The sequence below is a fragment of the Solanum tuberosum genome, unplaced genomic scaffold (genome assembly GCF_000226075.1).
Source record: "Solanum tuberosum cultivar DM 1-3 516 R44 unplaced genomic scaffold, SolTub_3.0 scf00052, whole genome shotgun sequence".
In the NCBI taxonomy this organism is placed as follows: domain Eukaryota; kingdom Viridiplantae; phylum Streptophyta; class Magnoliopsida; order Solanales; family Solanaceae; genus Solanum; species Solanum tuberosum.
The window spans coordinates 1120129-1129826 of NW_006238977.1; positions in this window are offsets into that span (position 1 = coordinate 1120129).

A 9698-nucleotide genomic window follows, 5' to 3' on the forward strand; every position below is an offset into this window, starting at 1 on the left:
TCTCTTTACGTACACTCAAGTCATAGATGTAGTTTTGCATCAGAATTTGGATGTTTAATATGCTTCAGCAACCACTACCAGTGATCTCGGGACCAGGTCCCTCGACAGAATAACAGTGCAGAAGTAAAAATGCGGAAAATAAATAGCACAATGTAAAACGTGCACAAGAGTTTTACATGGAAACCCCCTTGCTCAAGGGCGGTGAAAACCACGACCTGTCCTCACAGGCTTTTCAACCCAAACTCCATTTCACTCAAACGGAGCAACGATTTTTCAGATTATAACTTCTTGCAACCTAGAAATTTACCTCTAAATCCCTTCCCCCTCAATGTAGTAACTCTACCACAAAGAAAGCAACTAAGCAGATACCACATTGCCCACTAAGCTACCTAACTCTAGATAACTTAGAATTTAACTAAGTAGATACAAGACTGCCTACTAAATCAGCTACCCTTAACTGACTTAGACGTTTAGATGAACAGAACAAAAAATCTAATTCCATTATAATATAGGAATAAATTTACAATTTAAGCACATAAGATACACAACTCTAAATACAACAAGACGCTTCAGTACTCCAACTGCCCCCTTGTTGATATGAGCTGTGTTCTTCCGTGAAGATGGCCTTCTCTTTTCAAGCTTGTGAATTTTCAGAGAAAATCCAAGTTTTGTTTGCCAAATCTTAAGTTTATGTTTTGTGTTGAGAGATTATATCAAAATGAACACAAACTCCTTGGGACCGCCATTGGTTGAGAGCTTGTCTCTCTGGAAAGACATGCACCTACCACATCAGAAGTGACAAATTTTCTGATAGATGTCTTGTCGTCCTTTCACATACGCAGTCTTGAAGGGACCAGATCCCTTGCAAACTTTTCTTAGTGAGTTCTTGAGAGACTTGCTGGCTCCCTCTCCTTTTGAATGAATAATTTAATTTGTTGTTTGTCATGTTGACTAAGTCAACCATAAAGAGTTATTGACCATTGGACAAACAACCTCATCCATTATGATTGGTGTAGTACGCTGACGCCTCACCAACCTCTGACAGGACGACTTTACAGTTGTACACCACTATAGATCTGGATGAGCAAACTCAGCCAGGGATCGAGTCCCTGCAATTGTGAGCCACTGAAACATAAAGTCTCGTCCGCTCTTTCTATTGGTGCAGTACACTGCAATTTTTGACCTACCACCTCACATGACAGCTTTACAGTTGTACTCTATTTGAATCTGGACAAGAGCACTCTGCCAGGGACCAGCCCCTGCATTTGTGAGGATCTTCAAAACACCTAGAATACAATATTTTCCCCCTTTTTGATGATGACACACAAATATTCCTCACACTGAGTTTATTCATTCATTTCACTGTCATCAGTCCCAATAACAAGGATCTGGTTCCTTGCTAGATCTCTAAGTTTGTTAAATCATCAAAACTTAACATTAGCTCCAAAATAACATTTTACCCCTTTTTGATGATACCGAACTTATTCACCAGTTCCCCTTTCAACAAGAACTCTTCAGGTAACTGGAGTTTCATCATCCCTGAGGTTTGTCAAATCATCAAAACATCAAAAATAGTATTTTCCCCTTTTTTGATGATGACAAACTTGTTCAACTTCTTCCCCTTATCGACATGACCATTTCCTCTACAAGTAGCTAGCATTGATTCCCCATATCGGCATGACCATGTCTTCTTCAAGTACTTAACCTTATTGATCTCATACCTTAAGATTCCCCCTATCGACATGACCATGTTTTCTTCAAGTAGCTACCATAATTGATCTCATACCTTAACAATTTTCCCCTTTTTGACATCATAAAAAAGGGTTAAAGCAGTAAACCAAGTTGATAGAAATGCTGTTCAAGAAAATTCATGGCCACTTGGGCAACACTAAGCATGAGTAAAAATGCATAAAGTAATGAGACAAGTCAGTAGAAACAAGACATTATTCATCCATAAATAAAAGATCAGCCATTAAAGCATTGCAAATATGATTATGAATGAAAACCAGAACAATGCCCACTCAGTTTTGATAGAAAAAGAGGAATGAGGACTGACATAGAAAGTTAGGAAGAGAAGGGATGACTTAGAGGCAAGGGATTGAAAGAATAAAATTAGTAGAGCATATCCCTTAGCATGGTATTTTCAGAAGCCTCTCTTGAAGCTCACATTCTTTGCTGCCCAGCCTTAATGTTGAACCTTCGGGACTGCCAATTTTTTTTCCAACCTGGTCCCTCTGGTTGTGCTGTTTCAGAAGCTGAACCTTAAGACAAACCATTTCGGTATCCCTGTTAGCAATAACAACTATCATAGCTTCCAATGCAAGCCTGAGTTTCTCATGACAAAAAGATTGGTAGAATCAAACTTACTCAAGGCCTCCGAGATGAATGGATCAATAACTGAGGAACCATTTCATTTTTTTTTTCATTTTTTTTAAGGTCACACACCCTCCTATTCAGAAAACTTTGAGTTCTCAGAATATCAACCTCTTCCTTTTTGAACATCATTTTTTCCACCTTCTTCTTTTTGTTTGTAAGACCTGGTCCCTCTTCACACTTAAAAACATCTTCATCAGAAAATTCTAGCAAATGGTATAACCATTTGAAGTGTTTTTTGAGAAAGGAGAAAAGAAGGTTTTTGAAAATTTCTGATTTTGGAAGGGAATTTGAAAAGAAATATGGAGTATAAATGAAGTGAAAGGAAGTGTCATTTTGGTACTCAAATGATGGGACAACGGTCAAATACCTGAATGACAGACATGTGGCAATTGCAACGTTTCTCATGCATAATTCAAACTGCAATGTTAAGAGTGCTAAACCTTTGAGAACGGACCAGGTCCCTCTATGTAGTTTTAATGTGATGGCCTAGATCTGTCCTAACCTACCTTTTCCTTCTGCCCTTTTTCCATGTGTGTATACCTATAGAAGGTATGAGACTGAATTTGCTAAAACATACATAACTAAAAAGTAAGGATACCTGCTCCCTTTGCATAATTGATTAACGTTTCAAGGACACTTCTTCCAATTCGAAGTGTCAACGATCGCTAGTCAGTATATAACCCAACTAAGTGAGTTGGGATCGTTCCCATAGAGAGCGGTACGTGCTTAATATTCAATAGGTAAGTACGAATAAGTTCAAATCAATCATAGGAATAGACATTATCAAATAAAACAAAATTTAAATCAGGGGTTGACACTAATGTCAAATGGGGGTTTTGGTTGTGAAATTAACAACTCCCAACAGCAGCAAATAACACAAAAAATAGCAATTATGAGACGAGTTCTTGAGATGTGATTCGATTACAGACTATTATAGGCAAATGGGTAGTTGTAACTATTAGAAAACAACTGAAAATCAGTGAGTAAGCTAGACTATAGAGGGGATAAACTTTCTCTCGAACAATTTACCCCGAATCAAGTCGATTTCTTTCGAACATCGACAATCATGCAAAATAAGAAGAACCCACACCTTAGTCCATTCACTCTCTTGAGCTGAATATGTGGAAAAGGGTTTAGGATTCACTCTCTCGAGCTGAACCCGGGCCAACCCAATACCCACCGACCATCAATCAAATACCTTAGTTCTAAAACCTCTCTCTTCAGTAAGCCAATAACACAAAGGTGGAATCACATTTGCAACTGCAATTCCTAAATTAACACACAATAAATGATTGAACTCACTTCTAAACAACAATTACACTAACAATTAGCAACACCCATTAGCTAAATCAGCCCATAATCACATAATCACACATCAATAATTGGGGTTTTAGCTAGACATCATAAAAAGATAAAAATCGTTACCAAATTGTGTTTCCATCAACTGTGTAAGATTAACTTCGTCTTTACAAAGATCCAAATTGAAGAATCTTAAAGACCCACTTTCAATTTCTCAAAAATGAAAAGTTTCAATTCTTCAAAGCTAAAGAAATCTTGTCTCTCAGTTCAGAACTCTCAATTCCAGATGAAAAAATGATTATCAGATATTGATAAAGCTCTCAAACTAAATATTCAAAAATGTATTTATAGCCGGCAAAAAAATACTGCGAAGAGCCATTCGGCGCAGTAAGTCGGGCTCGCCGATCAACTTGGAGATGCGCACTTTAGCCAATTTCATCGCCTTTTTGTCTTAACCTTTAGTATCCTCCAGTCCTGTAACTTTGGGCGATCTAACACTGCACGCGGAACCACTCGGCGATCCGCCGATTGTTCCTTTCTCTTGCCAACTTGATTTTCTCGTTCAGGGCTTAGCACTCTAGAACTTTAGGCTATCATTGAGGCCACTCAGCGAGTCGTCAAATGGACTTGGCGATCACCATGCTCTCTTTTCTTCCTTCTTTCAGCTCGCTTTGCTCCTTTTGCAACGTAGTGTCCATGCTTTTCTCCTTAATCCATAATCCTAAAAATCAAGGACTTTCATCAGTTATTGGCACAAAATGAACATTTGAGGACACTAAACCTATACAAATAAAGCTCTAAATGAGTCCAAATCTCGGACTCATCAATAGTCATAAGAGAGTTGATTGCTTCAGGCAGAATCCATTCAAGAAGGTTTCAGCATTCCCAACATCAGTTTGATTATCTCAGCCAGGTCTAATAGGAGCTTCAAGATATTTCTTGGTCCATAAGAGTTGAGCACATCAAGCTGCACTTGTTACATTATATGCCTCAGAGCAACTGAATCTTGCCTTTTAGTTCCCCATGAGTGAGAGATCAGCCTAGAACATTAGCCAATCCTGAGGTACTCTTTCTATTGACTTGATACCCAGCATAATCAACATCACATGTTCCTCCAAATCAAAAAGTTTCCTGATGGACATAATAGAACCAGGTCCCTGTTTTCTTCAAGTGTCTTTGGATTCTCTTAGCAGTCCTCAAAATGTGATTCCTTTGTACAAGAATGAAATCTCTGAACGAGGTTCATCAACATCCAACTTTAAGTTAGTGCCCATGAGAGTATGAATTGTCTAGGCATCCATAACATGAAACCTTTTAAGCAACTTCTCTGAACTGGTACCAGGTCTCTGTCTTTGTTCTGACATCAATTGCCCTGATCACGCTGTGCTATCTTCGTCTCTTCAGCTAAGTCACTATGAGTACATACATGTTCTTGACAAACTGGTCCTTGCTTAGGGCTTTGGTGAAGATGTCAGCCACTTGATCTTACATTTTGCAAAACTTCATGATGACATTACCCCTTTTTAACATTGTGTTGACTTCAAGTATGTTAAGACTTTTGAGCAGCTCATTGATGTACTTTTCTGGACAACCGAGGGTACCTTACACCCTGTTTCGATCATTGTTACCCATTGTATTGTATTGTATCGTTACTATACCTACAATATTTATTTTGATTGTTACTTAAAATGTATAGTATTTTATTGTTAAATTTCGTTGTTACGTAACAATGAAAACCCTCATTTTATGGAACAACCAATTTGGTGTGTTTCCATAGTTACTTAATTTCTTTTTCCAATTACATCTTTACATAATATTTCATAATAAGATTTTACCCTTTACCTTATATTATTTAATTCTAGTCAAACCTCCTACCCTATAATAATTAAGGATATTTTAGTAAATTTATAAATTACAATACAATACGATACAGTCAAACCAAACAATAAAAATATTATTAAACAACAACAAACAATACAGTCTAACCAAACAGTGTATCTACCATACAATATAGTACAATAGAGTACAATACAATACAATACATTATGAAACAATGGATAACAATGATCCAAATAGAGTGTTAGAGGTTTGCTGATTATGTAGCTTTAGGACGAAATCTCCCATCATGCTCATTTAGAACTCACTACCCATGAATGCGGTAAACTTTCACACAACAATTCAAAAAGTTGCTCCAAAGATGACATCATCGATATACACTTGAATGATCAGCAATTCCTTTCCTTGTGATTTCAAAAAGAGGGTTTTGTCAATTTTACCTCTTTTGAAGCCATTTCTGAAGAGGAACTTGGACAACCTATTAGCTTGATGGGGAACCGAGTGTCATACTTTGCTTCTTTCAAACTGAGCCTGATCTACTTCTTCATTCTCACCTTCAGAATTCACATTATCAGTTTGAACTGCATCATCTTTGTTCAGCACTGTCTACAGGACCGGGTCCCTTATCAGGTTCATCATCTGCATCAGCTTCCTTGAGATTGCTGGATTCATGAAGAAGATGTCCTTCAGCAAGCTCACTATTTAGACCGTCTCTCCAATTCTGAAGCAGCCCTTCCATCTCAGAACTTCTTTCTCTTGCAACTTCTCAATTCTTCCAAACTCATAAAAAATCACATGACCACCTTTTTGTATAGCCGATAAGCCTTGCTGGAAGAAAAGTGTACCACAACTATTCTTTCACCAATATTGAGATCAAACTTCTCAATATCATCACTTTGGTCACAAAACATATAGTATTCACCACTTCAGCCCGAAGTTGTTTAAAGATTAAAGACCTGCATATTTCACTTGAAGGGTGGTCTGATCTGCTTCTTTTAACAGAAGCATCACAAACTTTGTCATCTGCATATTTTATTTTGAGTAGACCGAGGACCAGGTCCCTTGACACAAGTTTGTTAAGCAGAAGAGCCTTCACATGGCCGAGTCTCCTTAGTCATTCATCAGTAATCTCACCTTGACCACAAAAGAGAGTGAGATTGTTACTACGAGCAGAGTTCAAATCAGCAATATACATTTTCATGAATCTTTTTTCTGTCAAGATTATCACCCGAGAGAGTAAGTTTGTGACAACCCATTTTTCTGACAAGCACTTAACTTCATTTTGTTCATCACAGATCTGTGAAACACTTGAAAGAATGTACTTCAACCATTAACATAGTACACATCCTCAATAGTGTGTTCCATAGATTTTCCAAACATGCCTACACAAAAAATATACCATTTCTTGCCATCGCCAAATGAGACACCTCTACCTTGAAGTGCCTTGAGAGAGAGGAAGTTTTGCAGTTTTCTCAGTCATGTGTTTTGAGCATTCACTATTTATAAACCAACACTAACTGATGCTACCTCCTCTCACTTGCATAGAAAATCACTTGTTAGCCTTGGGAACCCATTTGAGACAGAGTTCCCAGTAAGCAGATAACAGAGTGATGGGAGAATCTTTTGTTCAGTAAGGCAGGCTGGTTTTCTTCAACTCTGGACCAGAAGCAGGACCAGGTCCCTTCTTCAGTCTATTCCTCTGTTTGGAATAGTGCACTTCCTTCATTTTTTTTCAAAACTGGACAATCTTTCTTAAGATGTCCATCTCGACCACAATACACACATAGCAGATTATCAGCATCAGAACCATTTTTGCTGTAAGTATTGTATGATAACTTTATCTTCTCATACCCCAGCCCTCTTCTATAGTTGTTGCCTTGACAAATTTGATTTGTAAGAATCTTAGAAAAATTGGTCCATTTGAGGGATTTTTCAAGTTCTTCTTTTACACGGACCAGGTCCATCTCCAACTCAAGGTTTCTTTCTAAAGCCAATTCCATCTTCATTTCAATAGTGTGCAACTTATTTTCAAGCTCCAACTGCAAGTTGCTTGCCTCGTTCTTTCCTTTAAAAACTGTATTACTTACCCCTTTCATCTTTTCCTTCAGTTTTAGATTTTCAGCTTCTAGAACAACCATTTGATTTTCAATATCAAATATTTGGGTAACTAAAGCAATTTTTCCATCTCAAGAGATGTATAGAATATTGTTCACGAGATCATTCTCAGGTGTTGGCTTTGTGATTTTTCTGAACTAGTTTCTTGTCAGAGTCATCATACTATTTTCTAGTTTTGGGAATAACTCTTGTGATCTTTCTAACCTTAACCTCCATGGTTGGCACATAAGGACCTTCACATATCACGTCCCACACTTCAATATCCTCATCCATGAGATATTCTCTCATTCTAATCCTCCAGCGTATATAGAACTGTCACGACCCGAGTCTACACCCTGGACATGACACGACGTACAAGACTCCAAAAAGCCTCATATAATCCTCATAGCATTAATAACATAAGACATAAGTAAAATGGTACGTAATTTAAAACTTTTAATCCATACAATCTAAAACCTTTATTTAAAACAACGGAAGTCTAGTCATAGTCTCACATGGCCATCTAATACAATCGAGGTCTCTAAATAGGGTCACGACCCTTTATAATAGAAATTCTAAAATTATTTAGTACAATGAAAGACATGAAACATCAATAAAGCACTTGTCCTCGGATTCACGAGGACATACCACATGTTTTGCAAGAAATCAATCCAAGCTTCGACTAGAAGGAATCACCTCAAATGCCAGAACCTACACTTTGTAGTAAAATAGTAGAAATATGGGTTAGCACAAATATGTATTAAGTATGATAGCCATGCAATAATCATGCTTAAAAAGGACATTTTGGTTGAAAACCATGTATATGCCAATTTTTGAGAACAAACAACGGAAGTCTAGTCATAGTCTCACATGGCCATCTAATACAATCGAGGTCTCTAAATAGGGTCACGACCCTTTATAATAGAAATTCTAAAATTATTTAGTACAATGAAAGACATGAAACATCAATAAAGCACTTGTCCTCGGATTCACGAGGACATACCACATGTTTTGCAAGAAATCAATCCAAGCTTCGACTAGAAGGAATCACCTCAAATGCCAGAACCTACACTTTGTAGTAAAATAGTAGAAATATGGGTTAGCACAAATATGTATTAAGTATGATAGCCATGCAATAATCATGCTTAAAAAGGACATTTTGGTTGAAAACCATGTATATGCCAATTTTTGAGAACCATCATGAACTTTAATATAAAAGGCATAAGATACAAACATAATCAACATATAAGCCATTACATCACATTAGGACCATCACCTTAAATAACCCTAAGTTATACTTGTGCAATGTAAGAATAACATCCCATACTACTATTCCCACTAAGTACCACTTTGAGGCCACCATAAATGAACTTACCATTCTTCATACTCATCTTTAGACAATACTCATGCATAAGGAACATAAACATTTCATAAGTCATGACAAGGAAAGTAACTCATAATAACATTTCCAAGTAAAGCATTCATCATTACATTAAGCCTTTTAGTCAACATTCTTATTAGCTTCATTAAGAGCACATTCATTCATTAGTCATTAAGACATTAGAGAACTGACCATAGACCCTTCAAAGCCTACTTGTGCAATGCATGAATGATATCCCATACTACCACCCACACTTCATAGAACGCCTTGAGTAACCTTAGTGTGCATCTCACATGAATGGAAAAATCCCTAACCGACATAGACAATGAGAGCAAATTATAGAATCCGGTGTCATGACCCACACCGTAAAGAGTTGGTCTACTTTCCTAGGGTAGAATCGATAATTTAGCTTAGGTGGATCCACTAGCTATACCTGTGTGGGAAAATAGTTTTGGGATAAGAGAGATGTTCATTAAAGCCTGACCTAACATGGGGAGAGCTTCCATCTTACCATATCCACTCGGTGTTAAGCTTACATTCCCATAGAGTAGTACATTCACATTAACATTGTTGTACTTGAGAGGGCTACCAACATTAGGTCTACCGTCCCAAAGTACATTACATATGAAAGGGCCAACACCATTAGGTCTACCAATTCAAGGTTCATCATTTCACACATGAAAGGGCTACCACCATTAGGTCTACCGATTCA